The sequence below is a fragment of the Podarcis cretensis genome (assembly GCF_951804945.1).
Source record: "Podarcis cretensis genome assembly, chromosome: 2".
In the NCBI taxonomy this organism is placed as follows: Eukaryota; Metazoa; Chordata; class Lepidosauria; order Squamata; family Lacertidae; genus Podarcis; species Podarcis cretensis.
The window spans coordinates 8,706,127-8,726,480 of NC_137171.1; positions in this window are offsets into that span (position 1 = coordinate 8,706,127).

Below are 20,354 nucleotides of genomic sequence, written 5' to 3' on the forward strand. Positions count from 1 at the left end.
ACTCCCATTGCATTACTTAAAAAAAAAAATATTATTGAGTTTTACAATTTTTGTGTCATCACAATAATATTCTCTCAGAAAGAAAAAACAATACAATTTCCCAACTCTCCCACCCCACCCCCATGTCTTCCCTCAACTACCTCTTCTGGTTCTTTACTCAATAACTTCTCCTGCTTGTTTTATTATACAGTATGCTGTGGGTTAAACCACAGAGCCTAGGACTTGCCGATTAGAAGGTCGGCGGTTCGAATCTCCACGACGGGGTGAGCTCCTGTTGCTCGGTCCCAGTTACTGCCAACCTAGCAGTTCGAAAGCACATCAAAGTGCAAGTAGATAAATAGGTACCGCTCCGGCGGGAAGGTAAACGGCGTTTCCGTGCACTGCTCTGGTTCACCACATGACCCGGAAGCTGTACGCCAGCTCCCTCGGCCAATAAAGCGAGATGAGCGCCACAACCCCAGAGTCGGCCACGACTGGACCTAATGGTCAGGGGTCCCTTTACCTTTTACCTTAATATTACGTTCTTTAAATTAAATATTTTTGTATTCTTATTCTTGTTATACCATAATTGTTTTCAAATTGCCTCTTATACATTGTTGTTTTTCGATTATTATGTCTTATCCTCTTTATTTTGTTAGTTGTAAGTGTTTGCCAATTGCATGGTCGGCGGTTCGAATCCCCGCGGCGGGGTGAGCTCCCGTCTTTCGGTCCCTGCTCCTGCCCACCTAGCAGTTCGAAAGCACCCCTAAGTGCAAGCAGATAAATAGGTACCGCTTTATAGCAGGAAGGTAAACAGCGTTTCCATGTGCTGCGCTGGTGCTGGCTCACCAGAGCAGCTTCGTCACGCTGGCCACATGACCCGGAAGTGTCTCCGGACAGCGCTGGCCCCCGGCCTCTTAAGTGAGATTGGCGCACAACCCTAGAGTTGGACATGACTGGCCCATACGGGCAGGGGTACCTTTACCTTTATCTTTTTAAGTGTTTACTCAAACCCTGCTAGTGAGTCCACTTCTTTACAATGTTTCTGTAGATACAACATGAATAGTTCCCAATCTTTTTAAAAGTCTCTATTGTCTTTATCTCTAGATTTTCCAGTTAGCTTTGTCATTTCAGCATACTCCATCAATTTTTATTGCCATTCTTCATTAGTTGGTATTCTACTGAAATTCCATTTTTGGGCTAGTAATATCCTAGCCACTGTTGTAGCATACATAAAAAAATTCTTCTGTTCTTTTGGCAAGTCTTGACCTATAATGCCTAACAAAAAGGCTTCTGATCTCTTAACAAAGGTTATCTTAAGCATTCTTTTCATTTCATTATAAATCATTTCCCTTTTTAAAAATTGTTTTACAATTCAACCACATATGAAAAAATGTGCCTTCTTTTTCTTTACACTTCCAACACTTGTTGGAGCCTGTTCTGTACATTTTTGCCATTTTTACAGGCGTGATATACTATTGATACATCATTTTCATATAATTCTGTTCCAGCAATATACAGTCAGTAAATTTTAAGTTCACTTTCCATAGTTTTTCCCAGTATTCCATTTGTATATTATGTCCTATGTCTTGTGGCAGCTCCCATTGCATTACTGATCCTCTCTCCAAGGACTCTGAATATTTATCTCTAGAAATCTCAGGTTTTCCAGTAAGTTTTTGATGGCAAGGGGTGTGTGCACACACGTTTTACCCACTTTCTGTTAATGGGCCACGTTGTGTGTGGACAGGTTATATGAGCTATGAATAGCAACAGGAATCTTGGATTCAGATCTGGGAGAGGTGACCATGGAATGGACCTCCTTTTCTGGGGTGTGACCATGTGCCAGGCATCAGCACACCAACATGAGATGGCCGAAGGGTGTCGTGGGAAGAAGGAAGCAGTGACATTAAAGGTAAAGGGACCCCTGACCATTAGGTCCAGTCGTGGACGACTCTTGGGTTGTGGCTCTCATCTCACTTCACTGGCCAAGGGAGCCGGTGTACAGCTTCCGGGTCATGTGGCCAGCATGACTAAGCCGCTTCTGGCGAACCAGAGCAGCGCACGGAAATGCCATTTACCTTCACACCGGAGCGGTACCTATTTATCTACTTGCACTTTGACGTGCTTTCAAACTGCTAGGTTGGCAGGAGCAGGGACCGAGCAACGGGAGCTCACCCCGTCGCGGGGATTCAAACTGCCGACCTTCTGATCGGCAAGTCCTAGCTCTGTGGTTTAACCCACAGCACCACTGCTGGCAAATCTGTTGGAAAAATGCCCGGGAATGGCTGCCAACTTCCCAAGTCTTCGGAGAGTCTCTCCGGTGGTCCTCTTTGGCTATAAATCTCCCTCAGTGCAGAGAGACTGGTAATAGGCGACCCTCCTCTCCTGAAAAGAGCACACCAGTCTTCTGGCATATCATAGCAGAAGACTCAATTGTATTTCTAAACTACTTTATTTACAGTCTATAGACAGAGACTCCATCAGTACTCCATCAGTTCTCTGAACACCAGAACAGAAAACCTGTGATACACACAGAAGTGAAACTAACTTCCAATAGTACTCAGGAAGGAAGAGATAAAACGGACTTCCTTTCTCACACTCTCTCAGACACTCACTTGATGTATACAGTCATAGTACCATAGTACCACTCGCTGGAGCAGCTCGGATAGATAAAAATCCTAACAAAATCTGCCCAACTTGGATGGTGAAAAGAGGATAGCCAGCCTTGTGTTTACTCTCTCAATGCAGACAGCAATTTGGCACATAAAACATCATGGGAATGCACATTTTAATAAGAATATATAGCGCTTGTTACTTGACCAGTTCCTAAGCAGATTCAGCTATATGCTGTATTTCAGGATGCAAACATATGAAGTTGTCTTATGTTTGTATTGGTCTGTCTAGCAATACTGTCTATTGTGCCCTGTAATGATTCTCTGGGCAAGATTCCCAGACAGAGAGAGGTCTTTGCAATCCTGCTAACAGGGCCACTTTCTCATGTACTTCCTCCATTTTTAAAAGGTCCAAATATTAGAGGAAGTCTGGTATATCTTCTCCCAAAAGGTAATAGCATTTTTAACTGGAGACACTAAGGGTTCTTTCCAGCTAAGCTTTACTCAGAGTAGACCCTATCAATAGACCTAAATTTGTAATGTCTGTTAATTTTCATGGATCTGCTGTGAACATGGGTAATGTTGGCTACAACCCCAGAGATTTAACTTCAGGTGTTCTGCATGCAGAGCAAATGTTTAACTACCAAGTTATGAGCAATGGATGCGAGGATTCAAAAGTGACTTAACTGTGATGTTTGACCTGAATTCTGATCTGCTTTTTTTAAAAAAAAGAACAACTAATAATTCAGCAGCAAATCTGTTATGATTTGATCCCATTACTTCATGATTCATTTTTCCCTCTCCAGACTGTGGGGATTCACATCCTCCTCAAAATCTGTGTCCCCCTCACACCCACATTTTAAGTGACAAGTTGCAGACGTGACTTCTTCCCTTGAGGGCTTCCTTATTCCATAAAGAACCCCAAAACTGAACCTTTACTCTCCGTGGCAGCAGGCTCAACAGCCCCACTGATCAATAGGGAACAGTTCAGGTTAACAGAGTATTTAATTAAAGGTGAAGAATTCTTTAAGTCAAAGCTGCAAAACCTCATACCCTCCAACATTTCTCTGATGAAAATAAGGACGTCCTAGCCAATAATAAAAATAATAGTAGCTATACCCCACCCCCGAGCCAAGGAGATAAATAACTATATAACCTTTAAAATACATCTGAAGGTAGCCCTGTATAAGGAAGTTCTTTTAGTGTTTAATGATATTATTATTATTATTATTATTATTATTATTATTATTATTATATATGTTGGAAGCCACACAGGGTGGCTGGGGCAACTCAGTCAGATGGGTGGGGTATAAATAATTAAATGGTGATGATGATGATGATTGAATAAGATGTCCCTAGGCGCTGTGGGTTAAACCAACTTGCCGATCAGAAGGTTGGTGGTTCGAATCCCCGCCACGGGGTGAGCGCCCGTTGCTTGGTCCCAGCTCCTGCCAACCTAGCAGTTCAAAAGCACCTCAAAGTGCAAGTAGATAAATAGGTACCGCTCCGGCGGGAAGGTAAACGGCGTTTCTGTGTGCTGCTCTGGTTCGCCAGAAGCGGCTTAGTCATGCTGGCCACATGACCCGGAAGCTGTACACCGGCTCCCTCGGCCAGTAAAGCGAGATGAGCGCCGCAACCCCAGAGTCGGTCATGACTGGACCTAGTGGTCAGGGGTCCCTTTACCTTTAATTTCATTGGAGAAATGTTGGAGGGTATGCCAGGGGAGTTGGTGCTTCTGCCAAGTGGCAAAGAGGATAGTTTGCTTTTAATATACAGCCGTACCTTGGATCCTGAACGCCTTGAGACTCGAACGTTTTGGCTCCCGAACCCTGCAAACCCGGAGGTGAGTGTTCCGGTTTGCGAATGTTCTTTGAAACATCAGACACTGCTTCCGTGGTTCCGACTGAGCGCAGGAAGGTCCAGCAGCCAATCAGAAGCCGCGCCTTGGTTGTCTAATGTTTTTGGAAGTCGAATGGACTTCCGGAATGGATTCCGTTTGACAACCAAGGTACGACTGGAGAGAGAGAGATTCTTAGTGTAAAACGGCTAGTGATTAAGCTACTTTAAAAAATAAGCTTAAACCCTAAAATCATTTCAATTTATTCAGTTTACTTATATTCCCCCTACTGCTGCTGCTGCCACTCCTAAGGATGACAGGCTATACTCAGAAATAGGTTAAGATGCTTGGCCTTGATCATTTCCTCTGGAGTTAAGTTTCACTATCGAATTAGACGCTCTGTGAAGAAGTATCCCTCCTTCGTGCCTGAGGCCTTTCAAGTTGCGCTGAGCTTCTCCTTGCCCTTGGAGTGTGAATCAAGGAGAGCAGCAGCGTTCTGGGCTCGGTTCTCAATCCCGTCCATTCATCTGTGATTTGAACATCTGCCAAAAATAAGTCAGAAAGACTTTAAATTTGCTACGATAGTACAAGGGCAATGATTACATTCCCTAGTCCTCTGGCTCTCCTGGAGCACAACGTCCATCATTTCTGGTGACAGAATACTTTGGCGAGGTGGGTGGATTCATGCTTTTCTATAGTGCCTTCCTAGGACAAACACGGTGACAGCATCCTTCCATTTCAACTGACAAGCCCCAAAATGGCCCCTAAATATCTGTGGCAGTTTACTAATACGACAAGCAGCAGTGATACACAGGAGTTGCAGCCACTTCTGGAAGGTAACTCGGTCGCTGCTTAACAGCTGTATGGAAACACTACAAAAACAATTGTGCCTGGCTTGTGCTCATGTGGAATGATTGAGGGAGTTGGGTATGTTTCGCCTGGGAAAGAGGAGACTGACAGGAGATACGACAGCCATCTTCAAACATCTCAAGGGCTGTCACACGGAAGATGGAGCCAGCTTGTTTTCTCCTGCTCCAGAGGGATGGCCTGGGACGCAGGCTCGGAACCAAAGGAGTCTCAGTCCGCACCTGTTATGTACTGAGTTGAAAAGGATCCAAAATGCAGCAGTCTGATTGGTCCTAGAACAATAGGATGCAGAATGCAGCAGTCTGATTGGTCCACAGGAGCCACCCAATCCAGCTCCAGGTGGAAGTGAATCCGCAACCTGATTGGCCTACAGGAGAATCCCGGAATTAGCCAATCACGTGGGGCCCATTGTGTAAATAATGTATATAATGCAGATATTCTGAGGGAACTTCCATTCCTCCTCACCACTATGAACTGAATAAAGAGCATGAAATCCACTCTCGACTCCAAGTACCGTATTTTTTGCCCCATAGGACGCACTTTTTCCCCTCCAAAAATGAAGGGGAAATCTGGGTGCGTCCTATGGGGCGAATGCAGGCTTTCGCTGAAGCTTGGAGAGCGAGAGGGGTCGGTGCGCACCGACCCCTCTCACTCTCCAGGCTTCAGGAAGACATCCGCAGCCTAGGCAGCCCTGCAGGAGGTCTGGCAGGGCTGTCTAGGCTGCGGATAGCAGCCTGCTTCCCGGAGCGTCGGGCACCCTGAAAGCAGAGCGCCCGGCGCTTCGGGAGCGCATCCACAGCCTGGGCAGCCCTGTGGGAGTTCTCCGCAGGGCTCCCCACGCTGCGGATAGCAGCCTGCCACCCGGCGGGTGGGGCGCCCTGAAGCAGAGCGCCCCGCGCGCTGGGCAGACATCCGCAGCGTGGGGAGCCCTGCAGGAGTTCCCCACAGGGCTCCCCACGCTGTGGATAGCAGCCTGGCGCCTGAGGCAGACATTGGCCTGCCCCACAAGCTCGGGGGACAGCAGGGAGGCGCAGCGCCGTTCCTCGACCTGGTTCGGCTTCCCCGACCTGCTTTTGGGGGGGAAATAAAGGAAAAACTAGGTACGTCCTATGGGACGGAGCGTCCTATGGGACGAAAAATACGGTATATTTCAGCACCAGATCCTCTGCCTTAGGCGGCATCTGAACTGAGTCTGGGCCCTGATTCTGAAGATCCCCAGTCTGCACAGGTTCCCCTGCAACAAGCACCAGCTGGGCCGAGTCCGGGGACTGAGCCTGCCCTGGCTCCAGATGCGGGGATTCCCTCGTTGCCTCCAGCTGGGCCATCACTTACAGCTGCCCCACTACCAGTTGGGTCAGGAGAGGCTGAGGCAGCCTCTGGGTCTAGTAACCCATCGACATCTCCCGAGCTGCAGAGACTGAGGTCTGAGAGAAGGAGAGACCTGAGTACTCGCAGGGGTTACTAGACTCTGGGGTCGCGGCGCTCATCTCGCTTTATTGGCCGAGGGAGCCGATGTACAGCTTCCGGGTCATGTGACCAGCATGACTAAGCCGCTTCTGGCGAACCAGAGCAGCGCACGGAAATGCCGTTTACCTTCCCGCTGGAGCAGTACCTATTTATCTACTTGCACTTTGACGTGCTTTCGAACTGCTAGGTTGGCAGGAGCAGGGACCGAGCAACGGGAACTCACCCCGTCGCGGGGATTCAAACCGCCGACCTTCTGATCAGCAAGTCCTAGGCTCTGTGGTTTAACCCACAGCGCCCCCACGTCCCTATTAGACCACTTACACATTGTCAAATCACTCCCCACCCCAAATTACAAAAGTGGCAGTGGATTTGTGCAAAAGGTTCACATGCTCATTTTTATCAACAGATGCAAATTTAAAAATACTGACCATAGTTTAAATAGAAATACCATGCAAGGGACGTGGGTGGCGCTGTTGCATTGGGGGTGCCAAATGGATCAGAGGAGCAGCAGCAGGGTCAGGGAAAAGATGTGTTTCATTGTTCCACCCCGTGTCATTTCTCAAATAAAAATCCCGCCACGGCTACTCTTCGTCCCATAAGAGAAGTATCCCCTTTCCCCAGGCCACAGACAAACAGCAGCTGGGGGAATCAATTCTGAACAGGAAAAAGGCATGAAGGAAAACCGAGAGAAATAAAATTACCTCCTACTTTGCTCCAATCAAACTTGCAGGCCCCCCCCAACTGCTCAATTTCATTAAAAAAAAAGAAAATGTGTGTGATCCAGTCATGTGCAGCTTAGCCTCTATTATCTACATAACTGACAGAAATCAACCTCTCAAGCTTTCCCTCTCATGGCAATGCTGTGATAAAACCTTTCTGGCTTTGTTTTTGTTTGTTTTTAACTTGTTGCACAGCTATTAAAGCACAAGACTAGAGTTGGTGAAAATCCTAAAACGGCTAATCTTGCCGTTCTCAGATAGGGACTGAGCTGCTCTGGGCGTTTTCGTACCCAAACATTAATTAAATAAGCTGTGCCTGGAGACAGGCACTGAATGGTTTTGAAGACATTTGAATACAGTGTGATGGAGCCACCCGCTCCTATGTTGGACACACATACTGCTATTCTGGCGCATTATCATCGTGGAGCAAAGAGGTTTCACAGGTTTATGTAAAAAATAAAATAAAATTGAAACATGTTTGCCCAAAGATGCAAGGGGTATAGAAATAACGAATGTGAACACCACAGGTAGCCGTGACGGTATCACATCCCCTTCAACAATCTGACAAGGCAGTTTTCTGTCTTTAGCCTGAATCTCTCAGCTCCTCGTGTTTGTGTTTGTGTGTGTGTGTGTGTGTTAATCTAAGGCAGGAGGCTCTGGCCTTTCAAAATTTAGGCTCTCCCCCTGGCTCACCACCCACTATTCCACCACGCAGCACAAAACCTTCAGGTAAAAACCTGGCAAGCCAAAGACTAATACCGCCTAGCAGACTTCTACAAAAATAACAAACCCAGGTCGACACAAGAAATACAAGACGAACTAGAAGACACCCAATTGCAATGGCTAACACACCACCAATTACATGCCTTCTTAAACAATCCAGTAGTAAAATCAGCAGCAACTAGGCCCCTGACAACCTTCGGAAACCTCCTCCTAACAACTAAGGGACACGGCATGGGGATGGTATCCACAATATACAAAATACTGCTCCAAAAATCCCACAAACCCCCTCGACGTAATAAAAGCAAAAACAAAGGGAGGACAACATAGGCTATGAAATTAACCCCACTCAATACAGGCATGTCCAACATGATCTACTGGTAGATCGTGGAGTGTTCCTGGTAGATCCCAGTTGACCTCTGACCCCTCAGAGATCTCCTTACAAAGAAACCAAAAAAACCCAACTTTGGCTTCCTAAAAAAAGCTCAAGGCTCAAGCTCCACAACTTCGGCTTCCTAAAAAAAGCTCCACAACTTTTGGTAGATCACTGCCAGTCTTTTTACGACAATGGGTGGATCTGCCAGTTTTTTTATACTGTGAGTAGATTGCAGTCTATTGGGAGTTGGACATCCCTGAATGTGGTCTAAACCTCCCTTTAAATCCATATCATCTAAAAGAAAAGAACTTATTCTGAAACTCACCTGCATGTGATACCTAACACCACAGAAACTAGTGCTGATATGCCCAGGAGCCTCACCAAAATGCTGGAGAAGATGAACCTCCGCAGGCACGTACCTCCACATGTGGTGGGAATGTCCCAAAATCCAACTCTTCTGGACATCTGTCATACAAGAAATGGGCAAAATAACTAAGCAATTATTAGAAGTGACCCCAGAACTGGCCCTACTGAACATCTTCCAAGATAATAATGCCCACTCGCATTCTAAAGAGCTCATAACCCACCTACTCTCAAAAGCCAGAAGCATCATAGCCAGACACTGGAGAGACCTGTCAGGAGTAAACATGGACCAATGGTATCAAATAGTATGGGAAACAGCCTTAGTAGAAAAGCTAACTAATAAACAGAAACAGACACGAGGACAAATAGAAGAAGATGCCTTCAGCCCGGAATGGTTCCCCTTTATCACTTACACAGCCCAACAAGACAACAACAAGACCAACAGCAGACAAATCAATATGGCTAACCTGACCCCACACCCACTCCCCACAAAAACAAATCTCACTACAGCCAACCAAAGACAACCAACCACACCCTAGGCCACCACCCAACCTCTCTCACCACCAAGGAAACGCACCAAGCAAACAGAAAGAGGACCCCCACAAGTGATGCTGTCACAAACCCCACACATACACTAAGTAGAAGAGGAGCATTGCTACCCAACCCCACTCACCATTCCCCCTCTCCCTCTTTTCTTCCCAACCTAATACAATGGTACCTCTGATTACAAACTTGATTCGTTCCGGAGGTCCGTTCTTAATCTGAAACCATTCTTAACCTGAAGCACCACTTTAGCTAATGGGGCCTTCCGCTGCCGCCGTGCCACCACTGCACGATTTCTGTTCTCATCCTGAGGTAAAGTTCTTAAACTAAGGTACTATTTCTGGGTTAGCGGAGTCTGTAACCCAAAGTGTTTGTAACCTGAGGTGTTTGTAACCCGAGGTACGACTGTACTGCATGTCTCGCAACAAATGAAAGTGTTCTGCAGAAAACACAACTTGAAAAAAGAGACAACGCACGTATTTTTGTAAACAAATAAATCTTTAATAATTTTATATATATATAAAACAATAACAATTTAGGCTCCCCAACCCAAGCTTCCACAAGTCCACTCCTTGCTCTGATTGCCTGCTCTGTGTTCAGTGGCCTAGCTGAGCACTAGGGGGACATCTTGAGCTGTGAAATATCTGTTTGACCTCAGGCACATCAGGTGAGATGAAAGATTTTAAAGGCTGCATAGCTAATAATCGAGATCCATCTTTCCCATAGGGCTTAGTGGTGTGTTGCACCAGGGCGCCAGCCTCTCAGGGGCACCCCAGCAAGTGGGGGGGGGGCCTCGTGGCTTTGCCAGTGGCCTCCCCTTTCCCTGCACGCACGCCAGCTGCGCCCCGCCAACCATAAGACTGGCAGACGCAAAGCTTCCCTCTCAAGCCTCTGTGAGGATTGCTCTCCCGCAGTGGCATGGGGGAGAGTTGCGGGGGGCACCCCCCATGGCTGGCATTGCACAGCTATAGCCACCCCAATATGAGCTGTAGTAATTTGGGAGCGCTGGGCGGATACAGTGGTGCCTCGCAAGACGAAATTAATCCGTTCCGTGAGGCTCTTTGTATAGCGGTTTTTTCGTCTTGCGAAGCAAGCCCATTGACAGCTTAGCGGATTAGCGCTATTAGCGGTTTAGCGGCTTATCAGCGGATCAGCTGATAAGCGGCTTAGCGGCTTAGGAAAAGGGGGAAAAAGGGGGGGAAACCCGCAGGAACTCGCAAGACATTTTCATCTTGCGAAGCAAGCCCATAGGGAAATTCGTTTTGCGAAGCGCCTCCAAAACGGAAAACCCTTTCGTCTAGCGGGTTTTCCGTCTTGCGAGGCGTTCGTCTTGCGGGGCACCACTGTATTTGCACCCCGGTGCCGCATCTGCTAAAGACGGCCCTGGTCCCAGGTAGGATACAGGGAGGGGGGGAAAGTATTTGATCCCCTGCTAATTAGGTGCTTCTAATCTCAGCTCGTTACCTACAGTGAAGATACCAGGTAGCCTGACATCTGGCTGGTTGATAGGGGATCAAATACTTATTTCACTCATAGGTAAAGGTAAAGGGACCCCTGACCATTAGGTCCAGTCGTGGCCGACTCTGGGGTTGCGGCGCTCATCTCGCTTTATTGGCCGAGGGAGCCGGCGTACAGCTTCCGAGTCATGTGGCCAGGAAACGCTGTTTACCTTCCCGCCAGAGCGGTACCTATTTATCTACTTGCACTTTGATGTGCTTTCGAACTGCTAGGTTGGCAGGATCTGGGACAGAGCAACGGGAGGTCACCCCATCATGGGAAAATAGGGAAAGCAGGATATTCTGGGATCAAATCAGAAACTGGGACAGCTTCGGTAAATCCAGGACTATCCCTGGAAAATAGGGACACTAAGAGGGTAATTGTTTTGGGTAGTTGTTACATTCAAATCACAGGTACTGGAAATGTAATACAGTGGTACCTCGGGTTACATACGCTTCAGGTTACAGACTCCGCTAACCCAGAAATAGTGCTTCAGGTTAAGAACTTTGCTTCAGGGTGAAAACAGAAATCGTGCTACGGCGGCAGCGGGAGACCCCATTAGCTAAAGTGGTGCTTCAGGTGAAGAACAGTTTCAGGTTAAGAACGGACCTCCGAAACGAATTAAGTTCTTAACCTGAGGTACCACTGTAATAATTATAATAATAATTATAATAATAATTATAATTATAATTATAATTATAATTATAATTATAATTATAATTATAACTATACCCCACCCATCCGGCTGGGTTTCCCCAGCCACTCTGGGCAGCTCCCAACAGATTAAAAACAGAATGAAACATCAAACATTAACAACTTCCTTACAGGGCTGCCTTCAGATGTCTTCTAAAAATCAATTTATTTCCTTGACATTTCCTTCCCTCTGCCTGGTTCCCTGTAACCTCGCTTGCAGTGAGGTAACCGCCAGAAGGCCCTCGGAGCTGGACCTCAGTGTCCGGGCAGAACAATGGGGGGTGAAGACACTGCCTGTGAAAAGTAATACTGTTTAGAGCGACTCGCTAATGTTTATAGCAAGAAAGGGGAAAAAGGAAGGTCCCTGCCCCAAAGAATTTACAATATAAGTTCTAAAATTTGACAGTTCAAGAGTCAGCAAAGACAAGGGAGGGGCAGCGAACAGAAACGGTGGGGGGGGGGAAAGGGAGAGGCATGGTTAACAAAATGAATGGAAGTACTGGTGCACTTAGGTGCAGTTTGGACTTTGGGCGTAAATATCTTCTGGGGTCCTCATCTTTAGATGGCAATGTGGATTGCTTCCCTTCCAAATGTTAGAAAAATGCAACCTGTGATACTGATAGTATTATGACTCATGCAACACGTTGGCGACTAATATACACACAATTCTTACCAAAATTGTTATGTACTGAAGTTCTCACCCTGGGCCAGCAGGGGGTTACTGTAGATAGTTATGCAAATGAAGGATCGAAAGTGACGTTCAGTGATTGGATAGTTTTAGAAAGTTGCTACAGTAACGTTGTACTGGAGCTCTATATAAGCAGGCTGACTGAGCCCTTCAGTTCAGTTCTGTTCTGGCCTCTGAATAAACAAGAGCTGTTGAAGAATCACTGTGACGTCTGATATGTTCACCCACAACTTAACAAAAATGATTATACATTCTTTATCAATCTTCTGAGAAAAATACAAAACCTTATACAAAGCCACAGAGACTTGCGAACTACCCAACCTAAGATGAACTTATAATGTCTGATTTCAATGGATTTTTCAAGTGCTTAACTCAGTCTTTTGTTTTCTTTATCTTTTTAGGTAAGTTCATGAAGATACCAATAAAGGGTAAGTTCGGTGTTGTTTACAATACCGAGAAATTGTGAAGTTGTAGATGGATGTTAATGAAGTTGTAGACAGGGTGCTGGCGTTTTGCACCTGTTTCGCCCTGGCAGTCCGAGTAATCAAGAGGCTGCTGTTCGCCACTGATGGGGCCCTTTTACTAAGAATACTATTCCTTAGCTTAAGCTTAAGAGACTGATAGTATTCTCTATGAAACTCAATATCAATATACGTATCAAGGCTTTGAGATGTGCTTGTGGGACGCAGGTGGCGCTGTGGGTTAAAGCCTCAGCGCCTAGGGCTTGCCGATCGAAAGGTCGGCGGTTCGAATCCCTGCGGCGGGGTGCGCTCCCGCTGCTCGGTCCCAGCGCCTGCCAACCTAGCAGTTCGAAAGCACCTCCGGGTGCAAGTAGATAAATAGGGACCGCTTACCAGCGGGAAGGTAAACGGCGTTTCCGTGTGCGGCTCTGGCTCGCCAGAGCAGCGATGTCACGCTGGCCACGTGACCCGGAAGTGTCTCCGGACAGCGCTGGCCCTTGGCCTCTTAAGTGAGATGGGCGCACAACCCCAGAGTCTGTCAAGACTGGCCCGTACGGGCAGGGGTACCTTTACCTTTACCTTTTTACCTGCAAGCCCCAGTAAAAGGGCCCCATCTTAGGTTGGGTAGTTTGCAAGTCTCTGTGGCTTTTGTTATGTACTGAGTTGAATAGGATTCAGAATGCAGTAGTCTGATTGGTCCTAGAACAACAGGATTCAGAATGCAGCAGTCTGATTGGTCCTAGAACAATAGGATTCAGAATGCAGCAGTCTGATTGGTCCTAGAACAATAGGATTCAGAATGCAGCAGTCTGATTGGTCCTAGAACAATAGGATCCAGAATGCAGCAGTCTGATTGGTCCTAGAACAATAGGATTCAGAATGCAGCAGTCTGATTGGTCCTAGAACAATAGGGTCCAGAATGCAGCAGTCTAATTGGTTCACAGGAGCTACCCAATCCAGCTCCAGGTGGAAGTGAATCCGCAACCTGATTGGCCTACAGGAGAATCCCGGAATTAGCCAATCACGTGGGGCCCATTGTGTAAATAATGTATATAAAGCAGACATTCTGGGGGAACCTCCATTCCTCCTCACCACTATGAGCTGAATAAAGAGCATGAAATCCACTCTCGACTCCGAGTATATTTCAGCTTTGTATAAGGTTTTGTATTTTTCTCAGAAGATTGGTAAAGAATGTATAATCATTTTGGTAATTATTGTGCGTATATTAGTCGCCAACGTGTTGCATGAGTTGTACCACTTCCAAATGTGGCAAGCCAGCCCTGCTCAGTAGGGGCTGCCTGCTCCTTCTGTTGACCTCCGCTGCACAGGCTGTTGACCTGCCCTGACATCACCACTGGATGTACAAATTTTTGCAGCAATGCAAGGGCATTTGGGCTCAGACAAATTTCTCTCAGCCTTAACCTTCAATGTGGGGGATAACATTGCTGAGCTACAGTAAGGGGGTTCTGAAAGAAGAGTTTGGATTTGATATCCCGCTTTATCACTACCCAAAGGAGTCTCAAAGCGGCTAACATTCTCCTTTCCCTTCCTCCCCCACAACAAACACTCTGTGAGGTGAGTGGGGCAGAGAGACTTCAGAGAAGTGTGACTAGCCCAAGGTCACCCAGCAGCTGCATGTGGAGGAGTGGAGATGCGAACCCAGTTCATCAGATTATGAGTCTACTGCTCTTAACCACTACACCACACTAGACTGAAAGAAGATATGCAAGGTATGCAAAGAAGCAGGAACACTTTAAATCAGGCGTAGGCAAACCCAGACCTCCAGATGTTTTGGGACTACAACTCCCATCATCCCTAGCTAACCGGACCAGTGGTCAGGGATGATGGGATGTGTAGTCTCAAAACATCTGGAGGGCCCAGTTTGCCTATGCCTGCTTTAGATGTTAAGTGTAAACAAAGAATATTTTTGTGCCGTAAATGCTTAAATGTCTGCAAAATAAGTGCAGTGACTGTTCACAACAGCAGTGATAGGTAATGGCACATTTTGGCTATGGTGAGTCAAATGCTGATTGTGTTATCACCTGTCACTGTTGTTGTGAAGGGTCGCTGTGTTTATTTGCAGACATTCAAGCTCTAAATGAATCATCCCTGTCTACTTTTTGCACTGCATTTCCCTCTAACTTCACTGCTTACAATCCCTACCCGATGTGCGTATATACCTGCAACTAAGGAGGACACTTTGTGAGTATAAGTCTACTCCATGAACGTATCTGTCATGATAAATGTTTTAGGCTGCAGTTCTAACCCCATTTATCTGGGATTAAGCTCCATGGACCATAAAGAAGGCTGATCGCTTTTGAATTGATGCTTTTGAATTATGGCGCTGGAGGAGACTCTTGAGAGTCCCATGGACTGCAAGAAGATCAAACCTATCCATTCTTAAGGAAATCAGCCCTGAGTGCTCACTGGAAGGACAAATCCTGAAGCTGAGACTCCAATACTTAGGCCACCTCATGAGAAGAGAAGACTCCCTGGAAAAGACCCTGATGTTGGGAAAGATGGAGGGCACAAGGAGAAGGGGACAACAGAGGGCGAGATGTTTGGACAGTGTTCTCGAAGCTACCAACATGAGTTTGACCAAACTGCGGGAGGCAGTGGAAGACAGGAGTGCCTGGCGTGCTCTGGTCCATGGGGTCACGAAGAGTCGGACACGACTAAACGACTAAACAACAACAAGCTTCATGGAGTTCACAGCTGCCTTATAGCAAGGCAAATCTTGCTCAGTATCATCCAAAATGACTGACAGCAGTTCTCCCAGGTTTCGGACAGAGGTTCTCCCAGCCCAGATACCAGGAATTGCACCTATGACCACCTGCATCCACCACTGAGCTGCAGCCCGTTCCCTATTGAGTAGGCCTTACTTCTGAGTAGATGCTAGCATTGCACTGCCAGTCTCTATGGTGCCACAAGACTCTTGTGTTCCCATCTGAAAGTCACTTCTTGTGTTTGTTATTTATATCTCTATGAAACTTTTGCATAATTTTTATCCTTTCTTTTATACGGAATAATGGAAGATATGAAATTCAGGCGTTTGGCCAGTTTGACGTTCTATGGCCTTTTAGATGCGTCTGTGGGAAGTGGGTTATTGGTCTGTTTTGCTTTTTGTTTTATTAGGTATTTGATGTTTTTGTTTTGTATTCTTATCTTGTGAACCGCCCTGTAGTCTTCGGATGAAGGGTGATATACAAATTTATTAAATAATAAATAAAAATTATTATTAATAATAAAAAACCTAGCAATTCACAGGGATAATTCATTGTATTCCTTTATTTAACAAAATGTATAGGCTGCTTGATTGCAGTAAAGCCTGTAAACAAGAATTAACTACTGTAAATTTAAAAATTCAATTAAAATGTTAAAAATACTATCATCTACATTTAAAATATGCAAGCAATAACAGAAATGATGATAACTTGCTTGAGAATCAGTTTATGTCCCCCCAACACCCTCACTCTTAACAGACAGCAATCATTTATCATCTGGCCAGGAGGTAAAATTGAAGACTGTCTCAGAATAGGATCTTCTACAACTACAGCTGTGAAACAAGAAGTTCAATACCATCAGTCATGGTCAGTGAAGACAAAGGATTTTGTTAACACACTACTTAGATTAATCCACTTACCAATGCCTGTATATCTGTATATCTATGACTATTTTTGCATATAAATTCCTGCCCCGCAACAGATGTTAATTTAATCATCTCAACAATGATCACTGCAAAAGGCTAAAGGTTTAACATAGAATCAAGTTCTAATCACCACTGACTGTGATTTTTGCATCTCATTGCCATTCAGCTCCCAGCTTACAATTTTCTCCTTTATATACCTGCCTATCAGGATTTTGCTTTACGCTTCTGACAAAATGGGCTTGCAGCCAGGAAAGCTTATGCCCAATAGGCTATATTTGGCAGACTATAAGGTGCCCAAAGATTCTCTTATTGTTTTTGCTTTTTGTTGTTGTTGTTTAGTTGTTTAGTCATTTAGTCCTGTCCGACTCTTCGTGATCCCATGGACCAGAGCACACCAGGCACTCCTGTCTTCCACTGCCTCCTGCAGTTTGGTCAAACTCATGCTGGTAGCTTCGAGAACACTGTCCCACCATCTTGTCCTCTGTCGTCCCCTTCTCCTTGTGCCCTCAATCTTTGCCAACATCAGGGTTTTTTCCAGGGAGTCTTCTCTTCTCATGAGGTGGCCAAAGTATTGGAGCCTCAGCTTCAGGATCTGTCCTTCCAGTGAGCACTCAGGGCTGATTTCCTTCAGAATGGATCGGTTTGATCTTCTTGCAGTCCATGGGACTCTCAAGAGCTCCAGCACCAGAATTCAAAAGCATCAATTCTTCGGCAATCAGCCTTCTTTATGGTCCAACTCTCACTTCCATACATCACTATTGGGAAAACCATAGCTTTAACTATATGGACCTTTGTCAGCAAGGTGATGTCTCTGCTTTTTAAGATGCTGTCTAGGTTTGTCATTGTTTTTGCTACAAGACCCTTAACACAACCACTCCCCTGGAAATGCAGCCTTATCCATTAGGACTTTGGAAGTTGCTCTCATATGCCAATTTAAGCAGACACTTCTGAACACTCTCCCATTCTGAGCAAACAATTATTCTGTGGTTTGATGGTGTCCTCATTGGTGTTGTAACAGTAGGTATAATTTAACTATAGCAGTGCCAACCTTTATGATTGGCCCTGCTCCTCTGCCTTTAACTGGCAACCTAAAAGCAACACGGCAGGTTGCCAGATTTTTCTGTTTGCAACACAGGGGATCTTGACTGCCTCTGCCTTTAACGACTGCCTAATCTCCATAAAGCAATCTCTAATTGTTTTTGGACTCCAACTTCCATGACCCCTCAGCATTGGCCATCCTGGGGCCAATGGAAGTTGGAACTCAACATCTGGAGGGCCGCGGGCTCCCCATCCTGCCATAAATTTAGCAGGCAAAGCTACTCCTCACATGGAAATGAAGGGAAATTTTGCTTCCTTAATTTATGTTATCTGTTGTTGTTTTTTAAAAAAGAACTTTTACTTATCAAAATATTTTAATGTTTCTAATGGCTGAATTTTTCAAATATCAACTTTATGATAGAAGCTTTGAACCTCCAAATGAAAGGGGAAAGCAGCCCCTCCAAATTTTACAGGGACTGTCTCAGATTTATAGAAGCTGTCCTGGTTACTGATTCGATTCCGGAATGTCCCGCTTTTCCTTAGGACATCCCTATTTTCACCAGTTGAATGTTGACAGTTTTTAAATGGCTAGTGTTTTATTACGGTATGTTTTTATATATGTTGGAAGCTGTACAGAGTGGCTTGGGCAACTCATGGGTTGGGCATAAATATTAATATATTAATAATAATAATAATAATAATAATAATAATAATAATTGAATAGATAAAGGTAAAGGTACCCCTGACCATTAGGTCCAGTTGCGGACAACTCTGGGTTTGTGCACTCATCTCGCTCTATAAGCCGAAGGAGCTGGTGTTTGTCCACAGACAGCTTCCAGGTCATGTGGCCAGCATGACTAAGCCACTTCTGGGGAACCAGAACAACGCACGGAAACGCTGTTTACCTTCCCGCCTGAGTGGTACCTATTTATCTACTTGCACTTTGACATGCTTTCGAACTGCTAGGTGGGCAGGAGCAGGGACCGAACAATGGGAGCTCACCCCATCACAGGGATTCGAACCGCCGACCTTCTGATTGGCAAGCCCTAGGCTCTGTGGTTTAGACCACAGCACCACCCGTGTCCCTTAATAATTGAATAGGACATCTGTAATTTAATCGGAGAAATGTTGGAGGGTATGGGAAAGCAATATTGATGTTAGCAAACAAACGAAAGAATTATATATATATATATATTTGCAATAATTTGTATTAAGTTTTCTACAATTTTAACAAATACTGCAACAAGCGTTGCACAACCGAAAAACAAACCAAACCAAAAACAAAAGAATACATCTATGAAAAACAACAACAAACAAATGTACAACAAGAACAAACTTAATTATTTTAAAATCCAACTTTATAAACATATTACTTGACTTCCTCTAGTCCCTCCCTTCTGAGTTTCCTTGTGTCTGAATGTAACAGCTTTCCAATATCGTTATTAAACAACAATATTCCAATTATAATCAAATTTATTCACTTTTCTTAGTGTTCTAGATCCCATTTATTTAAATAAATCCTAATTTAATCCTAGGCCTATTTGGTACTTTCAAGTAATTTCTAATTTTTAATATTACAATATTTATTCAAATAGTCCTTGAATTTCCTTCAATCTTCTTGGTATTCCTCTTCTTTCTGGTCACAGATTCTTCCAGTTAGGTCAGCTAGCTCCAAAAAGTTCATCATCTCAAACCAAAAGAATTATAGGTCACACTTCCCAGTCCAGACCCTTAGCTATCATCCCAGAAACATAACCACAGCATCCTATGAGCATTGATGTACAAGGTGAGAGACCACAGGAGGAAACCCACAGCAGCTGCTTGTACACAGTAGCGTAGCGTGGGGGGTGCAGGGGGGGCCGGCCGCAACACCTGGGGGGGGCGCTCGCCGCCTCCGGAGTCGGCGAAGAGCCTCGGGCACAGGCTGTAGCAGAGCCCCATGTCTTGCAGAACCGACGAGCACGTCCGGGCTGAAGGCGTCCGACAGGCAGCGGCTCTCAGCGCTCGCCGCGCATCAGGGCCGCGGAGGGCGCACCAGGCAGCCCCTCCTCACAGCCCCGCCGCTGCTGCTGCTGCTGCAGCTGCTGGGCCATGTTGCATTTTCCTCGCCTCTCTGCCCTCCTCCTCCTCCGGGCAAGCGGCGTCGTTTGGGCGGCAGCGCCAGCGGCAACTCGCCTCAGATCACCTGACACGGACCCGCCGCCGCCGCCGTGGCTACCTTACCGTAAATACCCCAGCCCAGGCAGCAGCAAGAAGAAGCTGGCAGCGGCGGCAGGTTAGGGATTAGGGGCGCAAATTACTTGCCTTGCCCCGGGTTAGGGGGCGCAAATTACTTGCCTTGCCCCGGGTGCTGACAACCCACGCTACGCCACTGCTTGTACATTCATCATCAGCCACTCATTTTTAACAGGAAACACTGAGCAAGGTCTGAAACGCCTGTAACATGGGCTCTGCTGACTTGCACCCTGATGAGCCCAGACCGCAGGCAAAGGGCCCTTGAACCCCAGATCTTCCTGTGTGAACAGAAACTGAGCCTTCAGCGAAGTCCTTCCTCTAGACCGGCTCCCCTTGTACCAATAGGAGAAGCATGCTTTTTGCAACTGCACGTGCTCAGAGGCTCTCTCCCCTTCTATAAACACACACACGTTCTGGGGCTCAGCGCATCTCCTGACTCCCCCCCCCATCACTTCCATGGGTCCTAATGAAATTATTTACAATTGCATATCAATACTTATCCTAATTTTTAATCCTTCTAAATTATCCATACTTTCCATTACTTTACAAGTGTGGTTAAAATCCTGCTAATGTTTTAAACTGCTTACAGTGGTCTCGTAAGTAAATTATA